Genomic DNA, 15409 nt, shown 5'->3' with positions numbered 1-15409 from the left:
GATTATTGTGGAAGCCTGCCAAGAGACCTCTAGTCCAGAAGAATCCCCATCATAGTGATAGAGTGTGTTCTTCATCCATCCCTACCAGAGGATGAAAAGTGTCACTGGAGCAGGTGCCTTGTCAGATCAGTGCAGATGAAGGACAGGAGGCGAGGAGGGGAAGCCATTTCAGACTATCGACCCCCCCAAGAGTCATTATCCTTTGTCTGTCTCAGCATGCGTCTCTCCTTCCATATCAAACCCATGTCTGTTACCCAACCCAGTGAAAATGGCTGTAATCTTACTTAATGCAGGGCCATTAGTCAGCAATAATAAAGCTATGGTTTCACAACTACAGCATGAGTCACTCCAAATAAGACACAATCGAAAGCAAAGGATTAAAATGTAAGGTTCTGCTTTCAAGCATAGAGACGCGCACACAAACAAACACACTTACACAGACAAACACAGGAGTGAGACGTCAAATCAAGAGTGGGGTCGCTCCCCATCCCCCTCAACCAACACACACACTAAATTGGCTCATTGATCCCCCATCCTCTCCCCTGTAAGTATTCCCCAGGTCATTGCTGTAAATGAGAATGTGTTCTCAGTCAACTTACCTGGTACAATAAGGGTTAAATAAATAAATATACATACCCACACACACAAATTTAACAGATGAATCAATATCAGTCGAGTTGCACCGGTCAACCTACTGTATCTCTGTAAAGACTATGTGGAAAGGTAAACAGCCTCCTCCCAACCCCTCACTATTAATTAAGTCTTCTGAGGACCACTAAACGACTGAGGGCACATAAACATCTCAACACAGCACAGATCAAAGACACTCCCACTATGCAACATTTTCTTGGATCCTGAGCAACAGCAACAAAATGGCTGTGTGTATGTGTGTGGTGGAGTGAGTGTGTGTGTGTGTGGTGGTGTAGATGAGGTGAAGGGTACGAAGTGTACTTTTTGGACCAAGACAACCTATTGAGTTAATGGTTGTAGTAGTAGTGTATGCTCTCTGTACCTTTGATGTTACTGCAGACCGGTGGAGCCAGAGGGACAAGGACTGAGAGAAAGGAGGGACAATAAATTATGGAGGAGGAACCTGGAGAAGAAAGAGGAGGAGCTAGAACGATAGAAAGAGGGGGAGCTAGAAGAAAGACTTTGGTCAATAACCTCATAGAGATGCTGTCGTGGATCATGTGAGGATGACTTGAATTAGCTAGGCCCACACAATCAGACGAACCACAAAAAAACAACGGTTAACACGTCCACATATGTTCACATACACAAAGTATACACCTACACATGAGGAACATTGAGAGGGTGTGATGAAACAAGAAGTTTCAAGATCACTGATGTTTATTTCAGCAGAAGGAACAGATTGACAAGAAATGGCTAAAGTCAGCATAGCAGGGTCTACCAGAGACTTGCTTTGTATCCAAACTGAATGTTCGTTGTTCCGACGTTCTTTCACTGTATCCAAACTGAATTCACACTCTGCTAATAGTTAAATGGACATGGGTGTGGTTAGGGGTAGGGGTAGTTGTATGGGACTGGGTTTTAATACCCGCTACCATGCTGCCCGGGTGCCTGGTGTGAATTGACTAGAATTGTATCGGTGCTCTTGTGCATGTGGTCTGGTCTTAGCGTTAGTGGCCCTCTCCGTCTGCATCGCCTGACTATGTCTCAGCCCCATGATGCCACAGTGAGTCACAGCCCAGCTGGAGACAGAGCCAGTCAGTGGAACTCAGAGTCTAAGGGATTTTCCATCTATCTACTAATAACCCACTCTTCTTCTGTCCTCCTCTTCCTCTCGCCTTCTCTCCCTCTCTCCTCTCCCTCTCTCCTCCTCTCCCTCTCGCCTTCTCTCCCTCTCTCCTTCTCTCCTTCTCTCCCTCTCTCCTCCTCTCCCTCTCTCCTCCACTCCCTCCCTCCTCTCCCCCTCTCCTCCTCTCCCTCTCGCCTTCTCTACCTCTCTCCTCCTCTCCCTCTCTCCTCCTCTCCCTCTCTCATCCTCTCTCCTCTCCCCCTCTCCTCCTCTCCCTCTCGCCCTCTCTCCCTCTCTCCTTCTCTCCCTCTCTCCTTCTCTCCTTCTCTCCTCCTCTCCCTCTCTCCTCCTCTCCATCTCTCCTCTCCCTCTCTCCTACTCTCCCTCTCTCCTCCTCTCCCTCTCTCCTCTCCCTCTCTCCTCCTCTCCCTCTCCCTCTCTCCTCCTCTCCCTCTACCTCTCTCCTCCTCTCCCGATCTCCCTCTCTCCTTAACCACCTCCACCAACACCATTTGCCATAGTCAGCTTTATACACGGCCACTGATCTATTAAGACTTCAAGGATGGATGAAAAACATATTGTGGAAATATTCAGTCGTTTTATTGCCCAGTGATCATAAAGGAACAGAGATCAGAATAGGAAGCCAATGAAGAGAATTGGAACACAGCCCCTGTCCATTTACTTCTAAGAAACGTATGTGAACCATCATCCGGAAACTGAGCACCGTGATTAGAATCAAGTGCAGGTGGCATTCCTGGCACTGATGCTAGTTAGAGCATGGCAGCCATCCAAAGACACAGGCCTGATCAGTTACCCCCCTAATGTCTGGCACTGCCTAACCCAGGAGCTGGGAGAGCGAGTGTGTTTGCCAACCCAAGGTAGAAACGGTAGCACAACGACATAGCCCAACGCTTCAGCACTTGAGTAGGCTATTAAATCAATAAATGGTGACAGTGTGTAAATTCTGTGGGTCTGTGTGTGTGTCTGTGTGTGTGTGTTTGCCTACACACTGCTGTGGGTAGAGTTGAGCGAACTCCGACAGCGCTCTCTGTTTCCCACATCACTAAAGGCAGTGAGTGTGTGGTTTCTGCAGTTACCAACTGCCTTTTAATCAGCTGTGTTTAACCTCATCTGTGTGTCGCCCTCTCTAGCATTATACACCAAGTGACTTAGATATGCCGTATGCCATCTTAGCGCTGTTGTCCCCTTAGAGCCGTTATGTATTAATATATCTATGAATTCATTATTTATGGACCAATGGATGTTTGTCCTTAATTAACCTCAATTAACCCCCTGCAATTGGGGTTATTTCCTGTGGTAATTCCCATACTGTTTTGATAGATAGGTATTTTGGGGCTCATTGTATAGTAGAAGCTTGAATTCATGTTTGGTGCCTGCAAGGTACAGTCTAAAAGGGATTTAAAAATTATTGTTACAAATAGTAGTCTGTCTCCGCCCACTCTCCCTCTGTCTCTCTCTCTGGGTGGTCTGTCCTCCTCTCTACTCCCCAGTGGTGTGAGGGTGTTCTGGGGGTAGTTACAGGACTTCCTTCTCCCCCAGCTTCCTCTCTGGTTCCTGCCTAGGAAGGCCGTAAAGCACCCACACACCAGGCACATGAGACAGGAGCATTTCTCCCTGTAATGTTTGGGGTTAACCCCCAAACCCTCACCCCCTATCCCCCTCTCCCCCCACTTTGTGCCCCCCACAAGCCTAGTCCTGTGTGTGTACACAGCGGTCACACACAGGCGGTACAAGGAGACACACACACTCACACACACATAAACACAGGCAGACTGAGCTCCTCATCAAAGAGTGGTGTGTCGTTTCCCCTGCTCTTCCTTTCCCTGGTCTGGCACCCATTTTGGCATCAATAGCATGAGTTTAAGGGGGCTTTTCCCTCAGATCTGGCAACCGCAGCCTAAGAGTAGCCCAGAGCACCCTGAAGGAAGGAAGCAGGGGATTGTTGGAGAGATGGGATGATTGGCAGGGTTAGGTAGACTACTTTCTAAATCAGTTACCTGTAATCAGTTACCTGTCCAAAATTGTAATCTGTAACGTAATTTTTGGATTGCCCAAATGTAGTTACGTAATCTGATCACTTTCAGTTATTTTTGGATTACTTTCCCCTTAAGAAACATTAGAAAAAGACTAAAAGGATCCATCAAACGCATATGGTGTGTCATCATAGTGTTTTCTGACTTTAGGTCTGACTTTAGCTCAGGTGGAATACATTTTAACTTGCACCTTTTTTCAATGCAGAATTTAATTTCATTGAGAAAACAGTAAGGTATTATAATGTTTATTTTTGCATATTTTCTGAATGTAAAAGTAATCCAAGAAGTAATCATATTTTTTTTCAAAAGTATCTGTAATCCGATTACAATATTTTTGCTGGTAACGCAATTTATTACAGTTAGTTTTTTTGTAATCTGATTATATGTAACTGATTACATGTAATCAGTTACTCCCCAAACCTGATGATTGGCATGTTTGTGTCTGTGAGGTTTAGGGGTCTGCAGTGTTTCCCCTAGATTTTGGCTTATGAGAGCCACAAAAGTCCCTCGAAGCAACATCCCATAGGCCCCTCAAATTCAAATCTGAACCTGGAAGCCAGTTCCACTGCTTTTTTAAATTCTTCCCCTCTAATCAGGGACTGATTTAGACCTGGGACACCAGGTGGGTATGGAGCACATGGGATGTGTGGAACTTACTCCTCAGTCTGAAGTGAATAGCTTCTTTTTGCGTGGCGCCAAACTGGTAAGACGCTTCAGGAGGGCGGCCATGTGTCCTAGCAAGGCAGAGGTCCTGGGTTCGAGCCTGGGTGTGAGCTGAATCAGGAGGAAGTGGTACTCGCTAAGCAAGCAGTGTGACGTCCTTTACAGGTGCTATTAATGATCAGGTAGAACAGAAAACCAGCAGTTCTCCAGACCTTGTAGGGTAAGACTTGAATACCCTGCTATAGGCCTGGGCTACCAACAACCAAACTTTCCATAGAAATCATTCAATCGTCAACAAAAATTGGTATGATGTTTCCCATAGCCTAGCATGTTACGCCAATTAAGTATCCTTGTGCGCAAAGCCATAGCTTATTACCAGTTTAAATGACTCATATTCAGTGAGCACACACACATATGTAATCTGATTGTGGTGATTATTTGTCAATCCCTGGCCACAAAGACTCATGGTGCAAGCTGGCTATGTTTCCCAAATCTCCTCTCATGGATTAGCCAATGTTTCTACGGAGCACCACAATGAGTCATATCTTTACTTCTGAGAAATGTGCATTAGTTTAGCAAATAGCACTTAGCTTAATCTGCTATCCTAATGATTATTCACTGTTCTTAAAGGGGACATGCATGTTTCCTCATACATAATGTGTCAAATCTCCCGCTATAAAACAGAGAAATATAGACTGATATACTGTGAAAAAAATGGACAAAGACCAGACAATGACTAGAAGGATTTCTGTTTTTGCGGCCTCTGATATTGGAGAGTGTGAGAGAAAAAAAGCCAAAACAAGACACTGGTTATTTCAAGAGACTGCGTGAATGTGATGTCACTAAAGTCTAGATAGTTCCCTCTTTTTCTCATGCAAAGGTCTACACTGACCTATGTCCTGTCTCACAGGAAGTCAAGGGTTTGTAGTAGCGACTGTTCACAGGCCTTAACAGCGCAAGGGATGGTGGCAAGGAGGTTTGTGTGTGTGTGTGTTTTAGCACAAAGGTGGTAATTTATCTACAAGCTTTCACAGTTTTACGTCAGAATTATACGTTCATCCATTTTTCCCATTGTCAAATTTCGAAGTATTTAAGGTTAAGTTTAGGCATTAACTACACATTTTTAAGGGAAAGGTTAAGTTTTGGCATTAATTCTGAATTCTTAAGGTTAGGCATTAACTCCGAATGGTTAAGGTTTGGCATAGGCTTAAAACAAAAATATCAAAACAACTTTCTATTGCTGGATTCTAACATGCAACGGTAACAGCGCTCACTGTTGCCCCTAGTGGCCGGTTTCCACGTCATCTCCCAAAGTACTCAAACATGGATGGACGTCGAATACTGACTTTTATTACGTGTGACCTGCCTGCATTTATTGTGTGTTAAAACTGTTCCACAGCATGTGTTGAATTTCACACCATGTTCGGAATACACACTTGCAACACAGTACCCTCAGTACTCTCTCTACCACTCTCTATGTCAAGTATTGCAATCCAACACTTTCCCATGTTTCCAAATCATTTTATCACTTCCCCTGTTACTAAATCTCTGTTTTCACTCAAAGTACCCAACCAAACCCATCCACACTCATGCACACACACCACACACACACACACACACACATACACACCACACACACACACACACCACACACACACACACACCACACACACCTTCAATCACCCATACACACTTTCCCATGTGAACACAGAGCCTAGTTGGGCACGTGTGTATGAAGTAAAGTGAAGTGAAAGTGTGTGAAAGTGAATGTTTTTGCCAAGACCACTCGGCACAGAGGAAACTGACTGAGACTTTAGCCTGCAGTTGAGGAAGCCAGAATGGCTGTGTGTGGCTCTAGTGCTGACTGAGCCCTTTCACTTTGGGTGCGTTGATTCTCAAACGTGTGAGTGTGTTGTTGTGTGTGTTGTCCTGTGTGTGTTTGTATTGTAAAGCCGAAAGAATGCGCACATACTGTAGATTCATGTACTCAACCAAAAACATGTACAGTGAGAAACATTCAAGAGGAGGAATGATTTATAAAAGCAGAAATATACAGAGCGAGAGAAAGAAAGCGAGAGAGAGAGAACTAGTGAAAAAAGATATACAACTATTCAATAACCCAAAATATAGATCGATTCCTAGATTAAAAAACAAACATCCTTCCAGTGCACTTCTTAACTGCATCTTTCTCTTCCTCTCGCTCTTTCTTCCTCTCTCTCTTTCTTCCTCTCTCTCTTTCTTCCTCTCCATCTTTGTCACTTAGTACCACACAGTTCTGGTGTGAGCGAGGTAGTCAATTGTTCCTTCGTTGTCGACCGCACGGATTTTCACACATTTATTTATACCCTCTGTCTGAGTTAGTCACGTTCAGAAAAACTGCACGTTAGCATTTGTCGCGCCTTCAAAGGCTTTTTTTTTTACGAGGCATAAACATTTATAACCGTTTTCATATAGTTTTTCATCTGTGTATTTCAGTTTTGTTCCATAACTTGACTTCCTTTGTCTGTTCTGAATGTTTATCAAGGAGTTGCTCTGACAGAGGAGTATCCATAATGGGCATGCATGTGTACAAACATACACACACTGCACTTGCTATAAAACACACACAGAAGAGTTTTATACACACATACATGATTGTTCATAAAATCATCTTACACACATAGGCAATGATGACGCACAACTCGGCAGGTAGCCTAGTGGTTAAGAGTGTTGGGCCATTAACTGAACGATCACTGGTTCGAATCTTGTTGTGCCCTTGAGCAAGGCATTAATCCTAATTGGGCCTGTAAATAGCTCTGGATAAGAGCGTCTGCTAAATGACTAAAATGTAACTCTTCACTGCATTCAGAAAATATTCACACCCGTTGATTTTTTTCCAAATTTTGTTGTGTTACAGCCTGAATTTTAAATATATTAAATTGATATTGTTTGGTCACTGGCCTACACACAATACTCCATAATGTCAAAGTGTAATTATATTTTTCGAAATGTTTACAAATTAATTCAAAATGAAAAGCTGAAATGTTTTGAGTCAATAAGTATTCAACCCCTTTGTTATGACAAGCCTAAATAAGTTCAGGAGTAAACTTTTGCTTAACAAGTCACATATGTTGCATGGACTCACTCTGTGTGCAATAATAGTGCTTAACATGATTTTTGAATGACTACCTCATCTTTGTACCCCACACATACAATTATCTGTAAGGTCCCTCAATCGAGCAGTGAATTTCAAACACAGATTCAACCACAAAGACAAGGGAGTTTTCCAATGCCTCGCCAAGAAGGGCACCTATTGGTAGATGGGTCAAAAATAAACAAATATGACATTGAACATCCCTTTGAGCATGGTGAAGTTATTAATTACACTTTGGATGGTGCATCAATACACCCAGTCACTACAAAGATACAGGCTTCCTTCCTAACTCAGTTGCCGGAAAGGAAGGAAACCACTCAGGGATTTCACCATGAGGCCAATGGTGACTTTAAAACAGTTACAGAGTTTAAAGGCTGTGATAAGAGAAAAATGAGGATGGATCAACAACATTGTAGTTACTCCACAATACTAACCTAATTGACAGATTGAAAAGAAGGAAGCCTGTTCAGAATATAAATATTCCAAAACATGCATCCTGTTTGCAACTAAACAAGGCACTAAAGTAATACATAAAAAAATGTGGCAAAGCAATTCACTTTTTGTCCTGAATACAAAGTGTTATGTCTGGGGCAAATCCAATGCAAAACATTATTGAGTACCACTCTCCATATTTTCAAGCACAGTGGTGGCTGCATCATGTTATGGGTATGCTTGTAATCGTTAAGGACTGGGGAGTTTTTCAGGATAAAAAAGAAAAGGAATAGAGCTAAACCCAGGCAAAATCCTAGAGGAAAACCTGCTTCAGTCTGCTTTCCACCAGACACTGGGAGATTAATTCACCTTTCAGCAGGACAATAACTTAAAACACAAGGCCAAATCTACACTGGAGTTGCTTACCAAGAAGACGGTGAATGTTCCTGAGTGGCCGAGTTACAGTTTTGACTTAAATCTGCTTGGAAATATATTGCAACACAGAATGTTGAATACCTATCAAATCAAGATATATTAGTTTTATTTGTATTCATTTTTTACAAATATTAAAAAATTTCTTCCACTTTGACATTTGAGCATTTTGTTTAGATCGTTGATTTAAAAAAAAGACAATTAAATCCAGTTAAATTAATCTCACTTTGTAACACAAGAACATGTGGAAAAAGTCAAAGGGTGTGAATACTTTCTGAAGGCACTGTACATCTACTCACACAAGCACTAACATAGAGACATGCATTGATCATGTAAACACAAGTGGATACGCACTGTAGGAGACAATAGGAGTTGAGAGTGTGTGTGTGGGTGCTCGCATATGTGTGTGCGTTCGTGTGTGAGTGTCTGAGGACAGCAGAGCTGATTAGTCCAGGATGCAGTCAGCCAGACTAATTGGCTGTGGCAACGAGGTCTAAACCCCCCTCAAGAAAAAGGAGACCATGTGCTTGGCTTAGTTAGGAGGGGGCGGCATGTGTGTGTGACAAGACAGGGGGACGTGGGACAAGGGGTTATGGGTTATGGGGGTCCCATCTGTTGCGGTTCATGTTATCTGGTGCAGAGGAGAGACAGAAACCTGAAAAGGAAGGTTGGGTGGAAGTTCCACTGGCACACTCCAGCAATCATTCTCTCATACCACTCTCTTATGTCATCGTACCACCTCATCGTCCTCCTAAAAAACATGCCATTCAGTATGTCACCCTTTCAATCCCTGATACATCACACTCTCACAACATTTTCAGTATGACACCAAGAACAAGGGTGTCAATGTCATTGAGCTAACGGGCCCATTTCTGTAAAAGCAGAAATCAGGATCGCTGCACATTTAAACCATAATGGCACATTTACTACACATGAAGGAAACATCTTGCTGTCATTTCATTTTCTTATGTGATATCTTTTGCCAGACCAGAAAAAAGACCAACAGGTCCATACACTGTGACTAATAAAACACATTCTGCATTTTATATCTGTGAATAAAGTCCAGCTGGAAACCACCTTTCCCCTTGACGTCTGAAGGACACACTTGTTCAGAATTTGATTATTCATCGTACCGTGTGGTATCACACACACACGCAGACAGAAGAGGTGATTTGGTACAAAACATATTTGCGGCTTGGTGAGAAATGGGGTTGAGAAATCACTGAAGGTTTAGGACGTAGGCGCAGTCGATCAGCTGTTTCTCAACATGTAAGCATGTGTGTCAGTGTGTGGGTGTTTGTGTTTGAGACCGCATGGAGGGAACTGAAAGTATGAGAGCAAGAATTTGACCAAACCTGAGACTTGTTTGAGACTTGATATCACTGTCAAAAGCAGCAGGAGAGAATGGAACAAAATCTGATCAAGATTATTGATCTTAGACTCTTGGACACAACACACACACACACACACGCTCAGAGAGAGAGCCGCATCCATGGAAAACACACAAATCAAATGTTATTTGCTGCATGCGCCGAATACAGCAGTGAAATGCTTATTTACAAGTCCTTAACCAACAATGCAGTTTTAAGAAAAAAAAGTGTTAAGTAAAAAATAGATAAGTAAAAAATAAAAATAACAATGGAAATAGTCCGGGTAGCCATGATTAGCTGTTCAGGAGTCTTATGACTTCGGGGTAGAAGCTGTTAAGATGCCTTTTGGACCTAGACTTGGCGCTCCGGTACCACTTGCCGTGCGGTAGCAGAGAGAACAGTCTACGACTAGGGTGGCTGGAGTCTTTGACAGTTGCCATACCAGGCGGTGATGCAACCAGTCAGGATGCTCTCAATGGTGCAGCTGCAGAACTTTTTGAGGATCTGAGGACCCATGCCAAATCTTTTCAGTCTACTGAGGGGGAATAGGCTTTGTCGTGCCCTCTTCACGACAGTCTTGATGTGTTTGGACAATGATAGTTTGTTGGTGATGTGGACATCAAGGAACTTGAAGCTCTCAACCTGTTCCACTACAGCCCCGTCGATGAGAATGGGGGTGTGCTCAGTCCTCTTTTTTTTTCCTGTAGTCCACAATCATCTCCTTTGTCTTTGTAGTGTAGGTTATTCGTAGGTGTTATTATCAATCAAGGAGTCTGCTTAGGCGGATCGTGTTCAAAGGCCTTTATTCAAACCACGAGGTTCCAGCGTAAGTACGGACACAATATCCGGAGAACCAGACCCCAAATAAATCTTGCTGTATTCTAACTCTTCGTCACCGCTCCCCCCTTTATATAGCCTTCCAAGAGTTGAATAGCTCCCTCTACTGTTCAATCCCCGTATCTTACCACCCACTTCCTGTTTGTCGTATGTGACGTCACGCTAAAACCTTCCCTCTGGATAGCAATAATCAACCTTCCATTTCTTCATGAAAAACCTTTAACAAAGACATAATTTTAATATACTACATATTCCCCCCTTCGAGACAAAACTAAAAAGTCTCGACAACAATAGGATTATGACCAGTAACAATTTATCTTATTGAGTATCTTTAACCTTAAACCAAAAACATTCTTCTCTAAAGTGTAAATACCTTTCTATGAAACAACTGTTTGTGAAGTATGAATACATTACTATGACATATGAAGAAATCTCTATGGAGTGTAAGAGCGAAAAACTGTCTGGCAGCCATCTTTTCAATCAAGACAGTAAAATTCTCTTACGATCCCTCTGCCCCAGGCAACCACCTCGGTACTCCAGATAACCTCATAAACCATGTAAATACATTTGAAACTATACTACAATTAACTACACATGTAAGCCCCTGTAAACAAAATCCTATCCAGAAACATCCACTCTCAGGCTGGTCAACCCATAGGACCTGAAAGGGAATCTCTCCCTGTCTAAACGTCCTTTCCCTAACCCCATCGAAATAAACAAAAGCATCTAAGATCCTCATCTGCATTCAATAACATCAAACATCATTCTACTAAAATCAATACCTAAGAATATGACACAATTATGTATTACACATCAAATATGTCTATATTTCATTGCAGACACTGGAATGTAGTCCACTACACTTCATCTCCTCCGTAGTCTCGACTTCCAATTGACTTGTTAATGATGAAATCGGCCACACCCTCCTTGTTTCATCTCCTCCAGTCATATTGTCCCTTCATATTGTCTTTGTTTGAGTATTCCAATCTCCACATGTTCTCCCAAATGCCTCTGGAAGAAAAAGAAAAAGACCAAACAGTATCTTTTCCAAAAAAACACTTTCAAATTAAACATCACTATCCACTAAGACTATAAAACTGATATATAAATGATGCATGAATCACATAAACCCATTCCCCCCTTGATTCATAAATCATACTAAAAAATCACACTAATATTGAAAAAAACAGTGTAAAATGATCAAATAATCAAAAAGGATATTTATCCATCAGTAGTCCATCTAGACCCCCTCGTCCATCTTCGTCCAGATCAGGAACAATCAACAACGGCATCTGAGTGTTGTCTTCAGGCATCACAACACCAACCCATCTTAATATCATAGCTTTTGCAAAGGTCAGTAACAAAGTACAAAAGCAAAACATGACACACAACGCTATCAGAGCTGCGACTAAAATCTGAACCATCACTGCTCCTATTGGGCCTAACTGATCTTGCAACCAAGACTTCGCCGACCATCCAGCTTTCTCAGATCTTCCAAATGCATCCCTGATATTCTTCAAAGCATCTATAACACTTGTGATATTATCGGAACTATCTGGGATTAAAGTATAACAATCATCCCCCGTCAGATTCATAGCCAAACATAAGCCACCTTGTCTTGCCAAAATATAATCAAGAGCCATGTCATGTTTCAACAACGTCAGTCTGTGACTTCTTTGAGCATTTGACAGAAGGTGAAACCCTCTTATTGTTTCATTTGCAAAGCCCTGCAACGTATATGTAATATTATCAATATGATCTGCTAAGAATGTTACACCATACCATGGAAAAAGACCAAGTCCCCACTTCTCTCCCAGACTTATTCTCCAATGGTAGGCTTCAAGATTAGTAAATTTAGCCATTTCTCTTTTAACCCTATTTTCACCAGTAGTTTCAGATTGATCTGGGGTCGGTGCTACTCCTCTTCTTATTGTAAAAACCTCATATGGAAGCTTCAACGTGGACATGTAACAACACCCTTTCCATCCATAAGGTAAAAATATATATGCTCTATCGCCACAAACCCACCAAATATCTCTAAAATTCCCAATAGTTGCATTGATAGGGAAAAATTGATCCATCACCATCAAAGTCCTGCCCTTCTTACTACCTGGAGCATAAAAAGTTACATTATATTTGTCACCTTTACCCTTTCGTCCGTGTTTACCCAAAATCAACATATACCCATCACAATCTGATATTCCCATGAACATACCATTTACCTCATCTGTATTATTAGAACAAATACAAGTTTTAGCTCTTACTGCTCTCACCTCAAATGCTTCAGGGATCACTGTCACCTGACTTTCTTTACCACCCACCATATGCACATAGGGAAATTCATTTAACCAAGAACACTTATAACTAGGCTTATACAAATGGTGTGACAACGACATGTCTTTATCTGTCAATACTCGTTGATGATACAACAGCCATCTCAACGCATAGGCCTGACACCCACCCGCCAATGGTTGAGCGATCGTCTGTAAAATTGAACCCCACGTCTCTGGTGCTGGAACTCTCAACAGACATGGACCCTCAAGATTCCTCACTGATCTTACAGCATGAGTTAATTGCTGGAACCAAAGATTTCTACCTGCCCATTGATCTTTAATTTTCAAAACCGCCGAATCAAATCCATATGCTTTCCATTTAGCGTCTCTTTTCCCTACCGAGCGAGATTGATCAGATGTATCTTCTGATGTTAAGTTGAACCCAAAAAACCCATCCTGTTCTTCCATGATATTATCCTGTACTATTTCAGATGAACCTATGTTGTTCTCTACCACTATTTGCTGAGTCATTTCAGTTACATCGTTTACTTTTAGAAAAGTTGTTGTTGGTGTCGGTATCATACCTCCTACATTTGTTATTGCCGTCATATCCTTAAATCTTTTCAAAGTTGACATTAAAGTAGTTGATTTAGTTGATGTTTTTTGTTCTAAAATTGGTGCTGGCACTATCGGTTCCCTTGTAATCGAATGCGATATATTTATGGCTTTACCAACTGTCAATGTTGAAAGAGTTAAATTGCTTCCCATTGTTGTTCTAACAGACTGACGTGTTGGTGTTATTGTTGTTACTTCATTCCTAGTTTTCGTAACGTTTTGGTCTGACTTTTCTCCTAACTGGTCTAGGCCTATTTTGTCCAACCGAATCACTAGCTTCTCCTTTACCAGAGTTGCCCTTGGTGGCCTCTGCTGCTTCACATCCCACTGAAATATTCCCTGTTGCTTCTGGGACGTATTGGAAATCAATTTCTCCAAATCCTCCTTCCTTTCCATCCCCTGCATAGTCATCTCTGGCATAATCAGAAGTGTCATCATTATCAACGTTAATCCCAACATTGACAATCTCTCCCTCTTCCTGTTCTCCCCTATCTCCATCTTCTCTCTCTACGCGTGGCACCTCTTCTGTAGGCGCTTTAACACAATGTGACAAATGATACCACGTAGGAGACCCCTTAACCTGGACAGCTGTTCCAGTACTACGAGCCACTTCAAATGGTCCGTCACGACGTTCGTTATACCACTTCCTCCTGAATACCTTTACGAATACTTTGTCTCCCGGTTGTACTGTATTCCTCTTATCCTCCTCAGGCGCCTTCTGCACCTCTTCTTGTCTTTGCCTGTCAGAAACATATGTGGACAACTTTTTATGAAAATTGGCCATATATGTAACGTACGCTCTCATTTCATCTTCCAACAGGGCCAAGCTTGGACCCTTTCCGCTTGTTCGCAAACAAGGCGTGGGCATCCTTCTTCCTGTTACCAACTCATGGGGTGTCATACGTAGATCACGTAACTCACTTGAGCGACACACCATTAGTGCTAAAGGCAGCGCCGCTATCCAGTTTAGACCTGTATGTTGACAAATCTTCACAATGCGATTTTTCAACACCCCGTTCATTCTTTCACACATCCCCTGACTTTGTGGGTGATAAACTGCTCCAAGACGTTGCTTAATTCCCAATTTTTGCAACATCAATTTTACTGATTTATCCACAAATTCTCTTCCATTGTCTGAGGATATTCGATCGGGTAATCCCCACCTGCTTATGACCTCTTTACATAAGAACTTGGCAACCGACTGAGCATCCTTACGCTTGGTTGGACAAGCTTCCGTCCATCGTGAAAATCTATCTACAACCACCAACATGTATCTTTTCCCATCAACTGGTTGTATCATATCAACAAAGTCAATGACCAACTCACGCATAGGACCCCTTGGTGTAGGAATGTAACCTGGATGAACAGGTATCCCTCTTCGAACATTATTTTTAAGACAGATAGTGCATCTTCCTATCAAATAATCAATTTGTTCAAACAAATATGGAGCCCAAAAACCATATTCCTTTGTGATCTTTCTGTGAACCTCCCCCCTCGCAACATGAGCTAAGCCATGTGCTTCTTGAATCATCAGACCTAGAAGGTCTAGAGGCGCTACTATCAACCCCTCATGGTTTCTCCACAGACCAGTAGCATCTTTGACCGCTCCTCGGTCTAGCCATAGCTGTTGGTCGATCATAGAAGCGGCTTCTTGCATCAAAATTACATCTCGAAGCGTAATTTTGTCTTCCAAGTCCACTACATGAGTGACCAGAAAAACTTTCCCCAATTTGTCCGCTCCTGCAACGGCTTTTGCAGCTTCATCAGCAGCTTTGTTCCCTTGTGTCACTCTTGACATATCTGTCTTGTGAGCTGCACACTTAGCTATCGCTATCTCTGTA

Source organism: Coregonus lavaretus (genome assembly GCF_964263955.1).
Source record: "Coregonus lavaretus genome assembly, chromosome: 3".
NCBI classification, from domain to species: domain Eukaryota; kingdom Metazoa; phylum Chordata; class Actinopteri; order Salmoniformes; family Salmonidae; genus Coregonus; species Coregonus lavaretus.
This window is presented reverse-complemented; position numbering follows the sequence as displayed.